A 17,663-nucleotide genomic window follows, 5' to 3' on the forward strand; every position below is an offset into this window, starting at 1 on the left:
ACTATACAAAAGTCCTGTGCTTATCTTTACTTTGGGAAATGTTTTATCATATTTTACAAAAGACAAATACGAGACACAAAACAGTAGTTACATTACTCATGTTTGAGCAGCATGGATTTTAAACATCAGTGTAAGAAAGTTCAGTGTAAAATATTAATACATTAATTTTAGTTTTTTTTATTGTTTTTTTTTTTTTTGCATTTTTCTTAGCCCCATCTACTACATTGTTAATGCTTAGAGATGCAGTACTACACTTTTAGTGTACCCAAAAGTACACAAAGTGTAAAGCTGACTTAATATTAATGAATTAAAACATAAAAATGCTCTTGCATATATTTAACATAACATTCTGTAATACACTTTAACACTTTGTAGAGAATCGATTTCATTTTGCATGAGTACTTTTATTTTTTCACCCTTTAAACTTTACTTGTAATAGTGTATTTCAAGTTTTACTTGGGTACAATACTAAAATCCTGTACTCATCTTTATTTTGGGAAACGCTTTATCATATTTTACAAGAGACAAACAATTACAAGATATCACTCTAAGAAAGTTCAATGTAAAATATTGGAGAAAAAAATCTGCATTTTTCTTTGCCCAAACTACAATATTGTTAATGCTTAGAGATACAGTTCTTATACTATTAGTGTACCCAGAAGTACACGAAGTCTAAAACTGACTTAATATTGATTAATTATTATATCTAGTGCTGTCAAACAATTAAAAATTTTATCACAGGGTTGCTGTGGATTAATTTCGATTAATCATGATTAAATATCATTCATTTTTAATCTATATTAATCATGTTTCATTTTGCATGAGCAAACAGACTCAAGAAAGAAGGGAATATATATACACTTAATGTGTTTGTCGCAAGCTGGGCAACACGTTAGCTGAAGTGCTATCAGAATCCCAGACTATCACATGCTTTATGTTAATGTGGTACTTGAAGCTGGAAGTGCTTCGGTGAAAAGAAAACTTTTTCCTGCAAAGTGTGAATAATATTTTATGTCGGTCAACTGTTCCGTCTAGTTTTTTTTGTCCTCATATTTCCATCCAGAGGACCAACGTGCTGTTTAGTGTCTTCCATCTTTATGGGCTGGTTCTGCTGCCTGTCATTACTGGATCAACTGCCCATTTGCACATGTGTGACGGTAACTCTACTTGAACAAACTGCCCCAAATGCATTGCCAGAGACGTTCAGAGTCATTCTGTGCAGCAGATTGATCAACTGCGTTAAAATGTTGAATAGAACTAATCATAATGATGGATTAATCTGCGTTAATGCGTTCATTTTGACAGCCCTAATTATAACAACACTCTTGACTATATCTATTATTCATAAAAATGCACTAAATACTGTTAAACACTTTGAGAAAATATATTTAATTTTAGTACTTGTATTTTTTCATACATTTTCTGATATCATTTCGGTAGTTTTCTAACTTTAATACAGTATTTTACTTTAGAAAATTGTATGCTCTTATGAAATCCACACATCGACCCGCTGTCATCACAGCAAACACACTTTTAGCAATAGTTAAAAAAAACAAATGCAAAGTGAGAATCATCTAAGACACAAAAGCAACACAAGCATCATCATATATTTCTGTACCATACATCTGTCATCACTGTGCCACAATGTCAGCCCCCCAGGATCACACCTCACCTTTATTTTTACATTATGGGACATTTCAGCGTCAGACGATGTCACCCAAACACCTGCCGAACGCTCGGTTAGGAGAACTCGGGAGTCTTATTATCAGGCGTATCGGAAATAGCATTCTGTTACCTCAGCTGTTGTTTTAATTAAGGGGTGTTGGCTTTCAGACGTCGCAAAAAAACAAGCTTTCACTTGAGGAAGAGATTTTGTTCTGATGATTCTCCTTTGTAGATGAAAATATCACCTTCGCCTAAAAACAACAGAGGCAAAAAAGTGGAAAGTTGATCACACAAATGAGAACAATTGCTGCTGTTTGTTTTGTATTGAAGAAGAAAATGGGAGTGAATTGTATTAATTAAAAAACAAAAGGAAGAACAAAAGTAAGGAAAAAAAGGACAGTGGAATGGTGTCAACCTGCAGGAAGAAATAGACAGTAACAACTAAAAGGTCACAGAAAAAAGAAAAAGTGATGAATGGTGAACATCATGAGCTTAAAAAACAGTAGATGCATGAATAAAAGGATGAAGAACGGTAGTAGAGAGGTGGATGGAAAAGAATGGAAGGATGGAAACAGCCTGGAGAGGTGTGATGGATGGAAGGAAGATGGGATTTTGGAAAAGAAAAGATAAAGTCAAGAAGGAGAGGTGACAGGATAGATGGATGAAAGTATGAAGGGATGTAATTAAGACTGAAAGAGATGGATGACAAGAGGTAACGACCACTGCCGGAAACTGAAACTGGCCTTATGAAGTGGAAAAGGTCCAACAAAGCAGCTCCAATTGACTCCTATTATAAAAACAACACAAACAAAAAACAATAAAAAACAATTTATTCCTGGTTTCATTCGCATTATTTGGATCCTTGTGATTGTACTGGTGTTCTTTTGTAAATTATTGCTATTACTAAGATTTTAGGACCACTTAACAGCATTTATACGACCATCAAAATCTGATAACAGAGTAATCAGATTATTGCAATAATCAGATCAGACGCATTCACAAGAATTTCAGAAATGTGACGAAGGAAAAACTGTGGTTTAGATGTGTCAGCCCATTATCACACAAGTGTCAAACATGCGGCCCGGGGGCCAAATCCGGCCCGCTCAAGGGTCTAATCTGCCCCCCCCAGGATGAATGTGTGAAATGCAGAAATTACACTGAAGATATTAACAATCAAGGATGTTAAAACAATTTTTAGGTCAATTCAACCTAAAGTGGGTCAGACCAGTAAAATACTATCATAATAACATATAAATAATTAAAACTAGAAAAAAAAGAAAATTACACACAAATGTTTACATTTACAGACTAGCCTTTCACAAACAAAATATGAATAATCTGAACAAATATGAGTAACCCCAAATGTCTTAAGAGAAGTATGTGGAATTTTACCAATATTCTGCCTGTTACTAAATATTTTGTGTATTTGTAGTTCCTCTGTGATCTGTAAGTTGTGATGCACATGTATAAATGATAAACTAAGGCGGAATATTGTTAAAATTGCACTTATTTTTCTTAAGAATTTCCAGGTTCGTATTTGTTCATGTTATGTTCATGTACAATTCCTAGATTTTAACATTTACATTTTACTTTTTTCACTCAAAAACATAGACAAAACTTTGGAGTTGACATTATTTATCAGTTCTTATCCAATTATTTATATTATTTTACTGGTCCAGCCCACTTTAGATCATTATTAGGCTGAATGTGGCCTCTGAACTCAAATGAGCTTGACACCCCTGCATTATCAGATTTGTTTTTGGAGTATGTATGCTGGGGCACCGATAACGGGGGGGGGGGGGGGGGGGGGGGGGGGGTAAACATGACAAATTCATGGGGCCCAGCATTTGTGGGGGCCCCATAGAGCCGCCCATAGAGTTGTCCCGCCCCCCAGAGACGCTGAGCGTCCAGGGGCGGGACAACATTGTGGCATTTATCCGATTACCGTCCAGTTTTGAGGCAATGAAAAAAACTGTTCCACTCAGTCCCATTGAAGTGCATGGATGCCAGGCGTCTACGGGCAAATGCACTGAGCAGAGATCGAATGAGAAAACAGCGCAACGGGAATGTATGAGAAGTGAACAACATCGAGTCCGTTGATTTGTGATAAAGCTGATTCTGAACGAACTCGTCTGCGAGATGAACGTGTTCTAACACATTTGTAGTCAATGAAATGTCAACACAACCGAACATATTTAACCATTTAATTTTCGTAATTTTAGGGGAAGCCAAGCTTCCCTTGCAGTCTATGAGAAATTGCCTCTGCTACAGAGGTATATAAACGCCCCCCCGCCTGGTCCCACAAATGTTTTCGGGCATAGGGGGCTCATGATGCCATTAGTGGGTGTGGTTCAAAAAAGGCTGAGAAACCCTGGCCTACACATATGATGTTTGTCGATTCAGGATTTATTTTACAAGTCAAGACAGTAGCAGTTTGATGTAAAAACAGTAAAAGAACATCTAGCTCTGTGTGACACGACTCAGTGGACTGCATCTGTAGTCACAGGTGATTCATGTCATCAACACAAAAATTACCTTGGCATATTTCACTTGGCTTCAGGACAAAGTGAAAAAGCATTAAAAGATGTAAAAACCAGTAAACGTCTGGTCATGTTCATGCTGCAGAGAAAGTTATACTGACGTCACCTTCGCAACTTTCAGGTGCGTGATCGTACAGCGCACAACGTTTCCCATGAAGTTGGAGTTAATTTTGTTTTCAGATACATTCCTATTTTTACTCCTGTTTATACACATCAGTAATTATGTTCAACCAGGTGCAATGATTACATAGTGAGTCCAACAAGAATAAATCACATTGTCACAATCATTTTCTGAGAAGAGAAAAAAATATTTCATTCCAACTTTATGTACAGTGTATTTATATATTTTCATAGTGTGATAATTATTACTTACTTAAGTCACCAAATGAGTCATGAACATGTTCATAAAAGGTCAGAGTTGAAGGTTATTATAGTTTTTTATATATATATATATATATATATATATATATATATATATATATATATATATGTGTGTGTGTGTGTGTGTGTGTATATATATATATATATGTGTGTATATATATATGTGTGTGTGTGTGTGTATATATATATATATACACATACACACATATATATATATATATATATATATATATATATATATATATATATATATATATATATATATATATATATATGTATACAGGGTGGGAAGCAAAATTTACAATGAACATTTAGTTGTTTTTTCTCAGCAGGCACTACGTCAATTGTTTTGAAACCAAACATATATTGATGTCATAATCATACCTAACACTATTATCCATACCTTTTCAGAAACTTTTGCCCATATGAGTAATCAGGAAAGCAAACGTCAAAGAGTGTGTGATTTGCTGAATGCACTCGTCACACCAAAGGAGATTTCAAAAATAGTTGGAGTGTCCATAAAGACTGTTTATAATGTAAAGAAGAGAATGACTATGAGCAAAACTATTACGAGAAAGTCTGGAAGATACTATTAAAGAAGAATGGGAGAAGTTGTTAGCCGAATATTTGAGGAACACTTGCGCAAGTTTCAGGAAGCGTGTGAAGGCAGTTATTGAGAAAGAAGGAGGACACATAGAATAAAAACATTTTCTATTATGTCAATTTTCTTGTGGCAAATAAATTCTCATGACTTTCAATAAACTAATTGGTCATACACTGTCTTTCAATCCCTGCCTCAAAATATTGTAAATTTTGCTTCCCCATCCTGTACATATATATATATATATATATATATATATATATATATATATATATATATATATATATACACATATATATATATATATCTCAGAACAGAGGAAAAAAGTGACTTTTTCAGTATAATGTATAAATAACTGAACATGAAACAAGCATGTACAACCACTGTCATTGGTCAAAGTGACACTGACACTGTCATTGGTCAAATGACACTGATATCATGATATCATGATTGACACTGTCAATCATGATTGACACTGTCAATCATGATATCCTGTTATCCATACTCTGGAACATGGGCATCACAGGCCATGCACACTCCTGGTTTCAATCTTACCTTACTGGTTGGTCCTTCAGTGTGTCCTGGCTAGGGCACACATCAGCAGTTCACCGCCTCACCACGGGGGTCCCCCAAGGCTCTGTGTTGGGCCCCCTCCTTTTTGCCATATACACCACCTCACTCGGTCAGATCATCCACTCACACGGCTTCTCATATCATTGCTATGCTGATGATACCCAGCTCTATCTGTCATTCCCACCTGATGACTCCACAGTCTCTGTGCGGATCTCAGATTGTCTCTCTGACATATCTGCATGGATGAAAGCCCATCACCTTCAGCTGAACCTGTCCAAAACTGAACTGCTGGTCTTCCCAGCTAAGCCAACCATACAGCTGGACATCTCCATCACTATTGACTCCATACCTCTGGCTCCTACCAGTGTAGTACGTAACTTGGGAGTCATGATTGATAATCAGTTGACCTTCACGGATCATGTTGCCTCTGTCACCCGATCATGCCGTTTCACTCTGTTCAACCTAAGAAAGATCAGGCCATACCTAACCGAACAGGCCACCCAGCTCCTGGTGCAGACTATGGTTATCTCCCATCTTGACTACTGCAATGCTCTTCTAACGGGCCTCCCAGCTTGTGTTGTCAAACCACTACAGATGGTCCAGAATGCAGCAGCGCGTCTGGTCTTCAATCAGCCTAAAAGGGCACATGTCACCCCCTTACTCATTGAGTTACACTGGCTACCCATAGCTGCCCGCATCAAATTCAAATCTTTAATCCTAGCCTACAAAATTCTCCGTGGGTCTGCTCCTGTCTACTTAGGTGCACTAATAAAAGCTTATGTCGCCCCACGACCACTCCGCTCGTCTGGGGAACATAGTCTGGTGGTCCCCAGACCTTGTACAAGACAATCCAGGCTCTTTTCATGGGTCGTTCCACGTTGGTGGAACGCTCTACCAAGTGCTACAAGAACAGAGTCATCCCTGCCTATCTTCAAGAAGCTCCTGAAGACCCAGCTCTTCCGAGAGCACCTCCTGTCCTAGCACTTTCAAACATTCCATTTTAAATATTCTAATAAGGTTTTTCCCAGGACAACCACAGATTCTTTCACGATTATCTCTGGACCTGCTGCGGTGGTCCGGCCTCTTCCCTGCCCTCATCATCACCACTCACTTATCCTCAACCGCCTCCATGTGTCTCCCCCTACTCCCCCCTTCTCCCCCTCTCCCCCTCTCCCCCAGCCTCTATCTCTATCGCTCTCTCTTTTTCCCCTTCTCTACTCTCTCTCTTTAACCCCAACTGGTCAAGGCAGACGGCCATCCTCCAGGAGTCTGGGTCTGCTCGAGGTTTCTGCCTGTTAAAGGGAAGTTTTTCCTCGCCACTGTCACCAGTCACAAGTGTTTGCTCCAGGAGGATTCTGTTGGGTTTCTGTAAATTGACTTAGAGTCTGGTTTTGACCAACTCTATATATAAAATGTCAAGAGATAACTTTTTTGTGATCTGGCGCTATATAAATAAAATTTGATTGATTGAGTGATTTAATTGCTTTTCCCCTGTAAGTCGCTTTGGAAAAAAGCGTCTGCCAAATGCGTAAACATAAACATAAACATAAAGTATTTTTTTTTTTTTTTGTGGTGAATTAGTGTTCACCGTGAACATTCAAATGGGTCACATTGAGAAGCTGAGAAACTAAAATTTTTCTGAGTTATTTAAATGTATTAATAGTAGTGATTCAAAATTTCTGAAATATTTTAGATCAGTAGATGCTTTGATCATTGATGCCTGTTGAGTCTCATACATTGACCCCCTCCCTCTTGTTTGAATACGACCATTTTTGATGGAACACAAACCCTAACAATTACTATGTCTAGAGAAAGGTCAAGGTAAGCAATCCAAGTTCCTAAAATAAAAAAAAGGACAAATGCAGGAAAAAAATAAGTTATGAAAAGTAAAGTTGAAGTGTTATGGTTGACGGACCAAATTAACTATGGTTTGACTTTCCCATTAAAAAAAAGTACCAGACTTGACTTATGTGTTCCCACTCTGCAGATTAGCATAAAAAAAGACCCTCAGATTTTATTGATCGTGAAGGCAGCTCCGAGACAGACTGAAAACAAGAGATTGTCATGGAAAAAGGGAGATTCAGGAGGTGTGTCGCTTGTTGCAACTTTTTAAATCTGCCTTCTATTCGCTCAATTTCTTGAGACAGCCAAGGTAATTTAAATCGATTCTAAGTCCTTCAATTACAGACACACTGACAACAGTTTGGAGAGAGGGAAATGGATTTTTCTGCTCATCTGCGAGCCAAGGCCAGAGCAGAGGACCTCCGCAGCAGGAGCAGCAGCAGATCGGATGGTAACTCAGCGCTTTCCCCACAGCCTCGCCTCCTCCTCCTTCACTGTTGACGTTTTTACTCTCTCAAACACTGTGTTGCTTTTCCTCCATAAAACCTGTCAGCGGCTATTTTTTATGATTTCAGTCTGGTGGTGAGACAATAATGGCAGCCGAGCGGTGAGGCTGGACTTTTTGTTTCATATTTCTGCGCGCGAGAGGGAAGGAAAAAGCAAACAAACAAGCAAACAATTCAGTGCTTGGATGATCGTCTAGGGATGAGAACTGTCTTTAAATAAACTCTCCACAATATATACATAAGCACATCCGCTCTGCACACACACACACATATGGATACAGCCGTGGACTGACATGCACACACATGCTCATATCCTTGTCCGTCCACTGCCGGGCAGACAGATACGCAGGCAGAAAATTGTAAATATTGAGCAACCCTTGTCCCTGAAAGATGAAGTACAATAGCTGAAGGCAATTCATACAGCTATTGCTTTTTTATGAACTAATATGTTCATAGTTGTTGCTTCTAAATTACTCAATAAATATCCAATACTTCCTGAGAGACGGCCTTGACCCTGTTGTGTGGAAGAATGTCTTTCCCAAGCAGCAACTCTCCCAACGCGCTTAAACACTGAAGGCAGCTTCATAAAGTGGCAATTACCGTTTTGACATCAATTCAGAGCCACATAAAAAAAAAAAAAAACTGCTTCGTTTTGAGAAAGCAAAATGAACAATTACAAAGACAAATAACGTGAGCCACCGAGGGTGAAAAATAAAACTCCTCTGGCATAATAATTCAGCTTAATTAAAGGAGCAGCCCGTCTGAAAGGCCGTTTAAAACACTGCCCTCTTCTCTCACCTCCGGAGGTATTAGCCGAGTTAAAAGCAGGGCGATACATGATAGAAGTCTTCAGGCTGACCTCCAAAGCTTCTTTCCCCTCATCTATATTTATATGAAGGAGCGGCACTAATTTTGCCCAGTAAATCAGTGTGCACATTTCATTGTGACCTCTAGCTTGACACTGAATTAAACAATATCAGGGCCCGAGAAGCCCGCTTTAACAAGCCTTAAATTCCTCCATCCAATCCATCAGCGGGGATATTTCTGACACACGGAGGGAAGAGCATGAAATAAGGCAATTATTGAACCCTTCAGCCCATTTCTACGGCTTGGCGGCCTGGCGTGGTGCTGCAAAGAGCCACACACCTCCGAATGTGTGTCTTTAGATGACTTCTGCTGATAGAGACGCTGAAAATTAATACATTGCTAGTAAATTATCAGTCGTTAGGGCACAATTTCACGTTATGCGTCTCTTACTGTATTCTGCGTCAAGGTTGGCGGTTCATACATGTTATGCCGTTTCTAACTGGAACAGAGCATGTGCAGAAGGGAGAATGGAACAATAATTGGCAGAGTTCAATGACTTCAGAGTGATTCTTAATGCAATGTATCACAAATACATGGGGTGTCCAAAAACTTTTTTCTACCACTGTAGCTGCTAATGTTTTTAGAAAGTTTTAAGCATTTTTGTCATTTATTTTCTTACTTATTACTCTTACTGGATTCTGCGTCAAGGTTGGCAGTTCATACATGTTGTGCTGTTTCTAACTAGTCGCGGAAAAATTCTTAGACCATCAAAAGTCATCAAAAATGATGGTTATCCAATCAAGTACTAACTCCTGTGTGAATCATGTGACTAAAACAGATGGAAAAGAAAACATAGAATCCCTAAAAGCACTGTTTTTGACAGTACAATGCCATAGATGGAAGAACTGAAGTGATTTTGGTTATTATCAAGAAAACACGGAAAATGGATAGATATTAGGTCTGAAATTAAACTCTTATGAGCTATTTTTGCTGTTATCATTATATTTGTCCAAACAAATGTACCATTAGTTGTACCAGGCATTAAGATGAACAAGAAATTGTAGAAAACAAGGGGTATTCTAATAAGTTTTTCCACGACTGTATGTGGGTGCTTCTATGAAACTGGGTTTATTTAGCTTTTTTTTTAGATCCAATAAGAAAAGGCAAATTTAGACTTGTTTCCCCCCAGGATGTACCTAATGATGAAAAAAAATTTATTCTTACTCTGAGCCATCCCAAAATTAATGATTTTTTAATAAAATTTGGAGCCAAAAATAGGATCAAAATTGGGACAGGAAAAGCTACCTAGGTGTCAGTGCATTTGATCTGGAAAACATGGCTTGAAATGGTCTTATATACCATAATAAATAAAGATACTGCATTAAATTTGTCGATCCTAGTGGTTTTTGTAATCCAGACATGTGGGTTTTTAACCCTTTCATGCATAGTAGTCACTACAGTGGACAGCTGTTCAAAGGGGTTCTCTTGAATAATCATGGATTTTGTTGTTTTAGTTCCATATCAGCCAACACAATGGACGCTTATACGTCATCCCATACACTGAAATTCATACCATTACTGTAACTGTGATGTTCTAGATAAACCTGATCTGCAGTAACATGTTTGAGTGTAAAAAAAAATTGCTAATTGTTATTAGACTGTAATAGATAGTTTTTTTTTTTAAACATTTTTTTTTTTTTTTTTGCATATTAGCTCCATGCAGGTATGCTAAAATCTAAGAAAAAATCAGATTAGCAGCATTTTAATTTCATAGTTTTCACACAGTATATCAGTAAATACATGTTTCTTTGCTTCTAAAATTAAACACATGGTGTCCAGCTGAGTGGACATTTTTGTAACTCCATGAAAAATATGTTCATAAAAAATCGATCAAATTTTTTATTTTTATGCCTGAAGAGGAATAAAAAAATCTTGATTAAGGTTCTTGTAATTCATGCATGAAAGTGTTAATGAATCGGCAGTTTCATTCCAGGTTTTGCATGTAGCCCATCGTGTCCACTCGTGTTACATACAGAGCCTGGCCAGTTAACCCTCCAGTATCTGGGTGCGCCTTTTAGGCACACTTTGCACTTTGTTTTAAAAAACTTCATATTATTTTTCACAATTTAAATTAGGTTAGAATTCAAAAGTTGTTCATTTTTGCATGATCTTTAAAATTCTGGCCACCAACTAAAATGTGCACATTGTAAACAAAAGAAAATTACAAGACTAGCATCTGTCTCCCAAGTGTGCCTAAAATGCACTATTTCTTCCATTTGACATGTATGATTAGGGCTGACCTTGATTTACAAAAATAAAATCAAATTAGAACAGAAAAATAAATCAATATATAATATTTAATAGTTTGATTTATAGGTGTGCCTTTTTGGAACACTTGGTGACAGATGCTAGTATTTTTGAACATTCAACCTAGCGCCAAAACTAATAATGCAAATTCACCGATGTTGGAGTTAATCATTGACATATGCCAGGCGGCAAAATCAAATAATATGTGATCCACTTTTTATGTAGTATTTTGAAAAAAACAAACAAATTTTTGGTTTTTTGCATCCAAAAAAAAATGGTTTGTTTCCATTACAAACATGGCATTTAAAGGGTTAAAAAATGTGACAATTATTGAGTATTTGGTATTTTTATTTACGGCTCAAGTTGATGAAATAGAAAAAAGTGTAAAAGAATTAAAAACAAACTGTATGAAAAATTGTTTGACATTATTGCACAAGTGTGCCAAAAAGGCACACTTGGTGCTTAGTAAGGGCCTAGCTGGACGGGATACCGGAGGGTTAAACACAAATTAATCGTGAGTGATTTTCCAACAGGGGTCATTTTTGGGAAACACTCTCCCTTGCATAATTAGTTCGATCCCAAAATGTACCTGTAAGAGAAAAAAAATATATCTGAAAAAATAGTAGCGCGTAATTTTTGTGTCCTTTTTACCGTGTTACATGCAGATTTTTGTATAAAAATAATAGAAAAATGTGTTTTATCTGAAAAATAGTTTCTCTTTTATCTCAGTAAATATTTATTTTTAAAATAGACCCAAAGTGCTTCCAAACTTGCTTCGTAACATTCGTCTACATCTGGTTTGAATTTTTAGCCCCTCTGTCCTGTTTTTAGGGACCAGTTTCACAGAAGCACCCATACTGAAAGTGTCGCAGAAACTGCAGTAATTACCAGCGGACCCCTCTTGACTTTGTCTGATAAAAAAAAAAAACTCGTGTGTGTGTGAGAGCGGCTCCAGTCTGGAACAGAGACTAGAGTGTTCCTCTGGTGCATACAGGAGCAAAAAAAAAAGTGCTTTGTGTGTGTGTCTTTCATGGAGGTGGCAGTCGATCCTGTGTGTCTGGGCGTCCTCTCAGATTGCCTGACAGATAATCCATCACACAGTCAGTGTGTCTGACAGGAAGAGGTCTCAGTCAACTCTGGGTGTGTGTGCACGGCTCCGTAGGGCCTATAAAAGGACAGTCACTCCTTTCAAGTCTCCCTTGGGATGACGTCCTCTTGAGTTTCATTAGAACTCTGAAGGTGTGTGATTTGAGGGGTTGAAGTGTGTGTGTGTGTGTGTTACCAATTTACAGAGCAGAACCAGCACCGACAGCAGATTTGTGTGAATGGAATCCACTGTGAAATACCCAAAATGCCATTAAAAAGATATCCTTTAGGACGTATTTCTGCATAAAGCGTATGCATGTGTGATTTTTAAAAAAAAAAATTTATTTTTTGAGGAGGCAAGTACTTTACTGCACACAGCTAACATTAACATGATAAACAGAAAGATTAAAAGCTTTTGGTTGAAATTGGATAACAGCGCCATTACATTATTTTTGGATGAACTGATCTTAATCCCTGCATCATAAACACATTAACCCTTTCATGCACGAATTATGAGAACCTTAATCAAAATTTTTTCCTGAGTGTTTTTATTCCTCTTTAGGCATGAAAAAAAACAATGCGATTGAAAATGTTCTTCTGAAAAATAATAATAAAAAAAAAAGTAAATAAAATAAAAATAATTTAAAAAATACATAAAAAAAAAAAAAAATTCTTATGAACCTATTTTTCATGAAGTTGCAAAAATGTCCACTCAGCTGGACACCACATGTTTAATTTTTGACACAGAAACATGCATTTACTGATAAATTGTGTGAAAACTATGGGGAGGGCTTGTGATTTTGGGGGTTTATGCTCAGGAGAGATCTACATAATGTTACCAATTCATGTCAGAAAAGATATGTAGTGTCTCAAAACTTTAATAAAGACAATGTGCAAAAAAAAAAAAAAAAAAAAAAAAACGACGAAAAGAACAACAAAACCCATGAATATACAAGAGAACAGCTGTAGAATAACTGTCCACTGTAGTGACCAGTATGCATGAAAGGGTTAAAGTGGAATTTACATGTTCAGGGTTTCTGCAGGTATCAGCATATCTAATTTAATGCTTTTTAATGCCCTTATTAATGCCACTTTAAACAAATTTAATGCCCATGTCCAACTGCAGATACAATTTTTACGCAATTTTTATACACTACCAGTCAAAAGTTCAGACTCACCTGGTTTTTCTTTATTTTCATGACTATTTACAGGGTAGGTTCTCACTGAAGGCATCAAAACTATGAATGAACACACATGGAATTATGTAGTTAAAAGAAGTGCGACATAACTTAAAGCGTGTTTTATATTTTAGATTTTTCAGAATGGCCACATTTTGCTTTTATTACTGCTTTGCACATTCGAGGCATTCTCTCGATGAGCTTCATGAGGTAGTCACCTGAAATGTTTTCCAACAGTCTTGAAGGGGTTCCCAGTGATGCTGAGCACTTGTTGGCCATCTGTGGTCCATCTCATTTAAAGCTATACCCTATGATGTGGCATTTTTAGACTTTTCTTTTGTCATCTTAAAATGCTCCTAATAAGTGTGTGTCAAACTAAAATGTAAAAGAAATCCACCAGGTATTGAAACTAAAAAATGTTTAATTCTCATATATTTCTAATAAAAGTCTGACCCATCATTTTAGTCGGTCCAAATAAAATAATTGGCCGAACCTGACTGAGTCTCCTGTCAATCATCCATTACGGCTGTCCAGCATCCGATCCATTATCGCCGTCTCACATCCGATATGTGTCCGTCTGAATCTGACGCTTCACTGTCGCTGCTTCTCCTGTCACTGACCACAGTCTACTGTCTAGGATGTGTTTGGATAGAACTGACATGCACATGTGGAAGGGAAAAAACGGATTTATGAACAGAAACGACAACTGAGGGGCACAAACGGGAGTCCGATGAATGAAGGATGGAGATAAAAGTCCGGAAGTCAGCTGTACTGGACTGAACAGGTCTGCATAAAGCTCAGCTTTTATGACGGTGGGACTCATACAGGTGCATGTACATGGTGTCACACATGTAAGATGATGTAGGATGATAATTGTATGGACTATGAAACCTCAAATGTCCACGGAAAATTCGCGGAGGCCGTGCGTTCACAGTGCGCGTGCCCATCCCCTGGGCACTGCAGTGAAGACACTGACCCAGTACTGCACAGACCAGGTCTACTGATGGAACAGGAGCCGTGGACCCGCGGCAGGTGGATGATGCATCTGATTACTGAGGGAGGGGTCCGCGGACACGCCAAAACGGACCGGACCTCCACCTCTGCTTCCTCCTCCGTTTCCATTGCGCATCAGATGAGAGGAGGAGAGAGGAGGAGGAGCCTCAGAGCTCAGGCAGAGGGAAGGGGGCGGGGCTTTGGAGAGAGGCGGGTTATTCATGTTCAAACTTTTACTAAGTGCTGTGAGAAATGCCACATCGGTAGGTATAGCTTTAAGTGAGAAGGTGAGTCCAAACTTTTGGCTGGTAGTGTACATACATACATATGGTTTACTGTGGACAGGCTTTAACCAGGTTCTGAATAGTTCCTCCTTCAACCACTTCTGCTGAAACTTACATTTTCTCATTTTTCCCACATTTGCCATTCATCCATACAGAACTGGGCCAAAGGGCATTTGTCTACTCTGCTCCTTACACATGGAATATGTTGCTAAAGACTGGAAACTGACTGAATTGATCTCCTTGAATGTTTTTAAATCCAAACTCAAAGTGCTACGGGCTAACTCTCAGACTTGCACTTGTTTTTCATAGTTTGACTTGTCCTGTAAATTCTTGGATGTTGTAACTGTGTGTTGTATTTCATGCTGCCTCTTGGCCAGGACTCCTTTGAAAAAGAGGCTCTTCATCTCAATGGGATCTTTTTTTTCCTGGTTAAATAAAGGTTAAATTAAAAAAAAATAAAATAAATTTGCTCATATTATTTCCGCTCTTTCACCACAGCATGAGCACGCTCACAGCACGTTGCATTCCAAGCATCTGGTGTTGTGACTTCCTGTATTGGCCATAAACAATCGCCAATTAAAGGGTTCCGCCTGTCAATCATCACACTATACTTCCGATCAAAATTATTAAATGTTTATAAAATCAAAATAAATTAAGAATAACAATGCTTTTTTCTCCATCAAGTTTATTTATTTTTTTTAATACCTCTGAACATTGAATTTAAGGCTTTTTAATGCCATTTAAGGCTTTAATTTTCACAATATCTATTTAATGACTTTTAATGCTTTTTAATGACCGGCATAAACCCTGATGTTTTGAGTTCAATGCATGATGCACAATACTATTGATACATTATTATTGAGGAGGATGGCGGTGATAATTATTTGTTATTTTGAAGAAATTACATGTTTCAGATTAGCTTTTTTTTTTTTAATCTAGTTTTAGCTTTTGAATTATTATGATGAACTAACAAATAAGTACCAACCTAACTTTTTCAATATAGCACATGAAAAGGTGGAAATGATGAAACATCACATTTTCTTTACAATTTCATTCACAAAACTTTTTTTTTAAAGGAATCATATTGTGCAAAAACATTGACTCTTCAGTGACACTAATGATTTACATCAGTCAACCCACAGCAGAGTTCAGTAATTAACACATAATGCTAAATAAAAAAACATAAACATGTCATTGCAAAACCACTGTTTTTATTAGTATTTCAGTAACTAAATTAGTTTTTTCACTAGATTTGGCCAAATGGCACTCAAGCCTTCACTCAAAACCATGGTTTAAGGTAAAGCATCTAGAGTTTTTAACTGAATATATGGAAACATTAGGCCTGTAACAGTACACAAACTGAACAGGAAAAAGGAACAAAAGATGTCGATCGATGTGGAACTTTAAATCCACGCAAGTTCCACATGGATGTATTGAAGGAGCACACATGGACCCGAAATACGAAATACCAGCTGATATAAGGTAAAAAAAAACAAAAAAAAAAAACAAATATGATGTCAACCTGGAAGGAAGAGACTGAAGACCCTCCGCCATCATTACAGTTCTGTTTGGGATCACATCAGGTCCAAGTGAAAGACAACAACGGAGAAAGAGACGGTGATAAGACGAACGTTGTTTGTTCTATGTACGTTAGTTCTAAAACACTTACACCTGCTCTCTCTGTCTGTCTCACACACACACACGCTGTATAATAGAGGAATGGAACCCAGGAGTTGGACGCTGAAAGTATGTAAAGTTTCTCTTTCATTTCACGCCAGCGTTATTGTTTATTTATTGTTGATTGTTCATTTGCATGTATCCAAGACAATAAAACATAATAATAATAACAATAAAAGACATGCCGGGGAAGCCAAAAACCAAAGTGGTTTATCGTGGGTCGCCCCAAAGACTTGAAATAAAAAAAGTATTTGCAGTGTCTAATAATGATATACAATCATAAGCAAACAAAATTAACTAAATGAAGGAAATAAGTCAAAACAAATATAACAAAGACATTAGTTTCGTTAGTTATGGACCGCACCCCCACGTATATAACTGCCCCCCCCATGTGTTTTTGACGAATCGCACCCTACACCCACAAATTCACAAAGTGTCCTAAACAGTTTAACTGTCCTAAAATAAATAATTTGGTTAATTTTGTTGTCAATGTTGCTCTTAAATTTAAGAGAATACAAGTTTACCCTCTTGTTAATGTTGCACTTCATGTGGAATTTTTTTGTTATTTGTATGCTGAATGTGAATTGACAGAACTGTGATTTGATTTTTGTTGTTTGTTCAAAACTACCTTTCTGGGAAAAGTGCAATACTAATGTTTAAAATACATTTAGTAATATTGTATTTATTTTATTTTCTATTTGATTTATAGCAGCAGAATTATATTATTCCTGTTTTTCTACATTCTGTTGCATCCAAAACTTAGGGGGAAAAATGTTCAAAAATTTATAAATGCATTAACCCTTTCATGCACGAATTATGAGAACCTTAATCAAAATTTTTTCCTGAGTGTTTTTATTCCTCTTTAGGCATGAAAAAACAATGCGATTGAAAATTTTCTTCTGAAAAAAAAAAAAAAAAAAATCTTATGAACCTATTTTTCATGAAGTTGCAAAAATGTCCACTCAGCTGGACACCACATGTTTAATTTTTGACACAGAAACATGTATTTACTGATAAACTGTGAGAAAACTATGGGGAGGGCTTGTGATTCTGGGGGTTTATGCTCAGGAGAGATCTGCATAATGTTACTGATTCATGTCAGAAAAGATATGTAGTGTCTTAAAACTTTAATAAAGATAAAAAAAAAAAAAAATCCATGAGTATACAGGAGAACAGCTGGAGAATAGCTGTCCACTGTAGTGACCAGTGTGCATGAAAGGGTT

Source organism: Sphaeramia orbicularis, chromosome 5, assembly GCF_902148855.1.
Source record: "Sphaeramia orbicularis chromosome 5, fSphaOr1.1, whole genome shotgun sequence".
NCBI lineage: Eukaryota > Metazoa > Chordata > Actinopteri > Kurtiformes > Apogonidae > Sphaeramia > Sphaeramia orbicularis.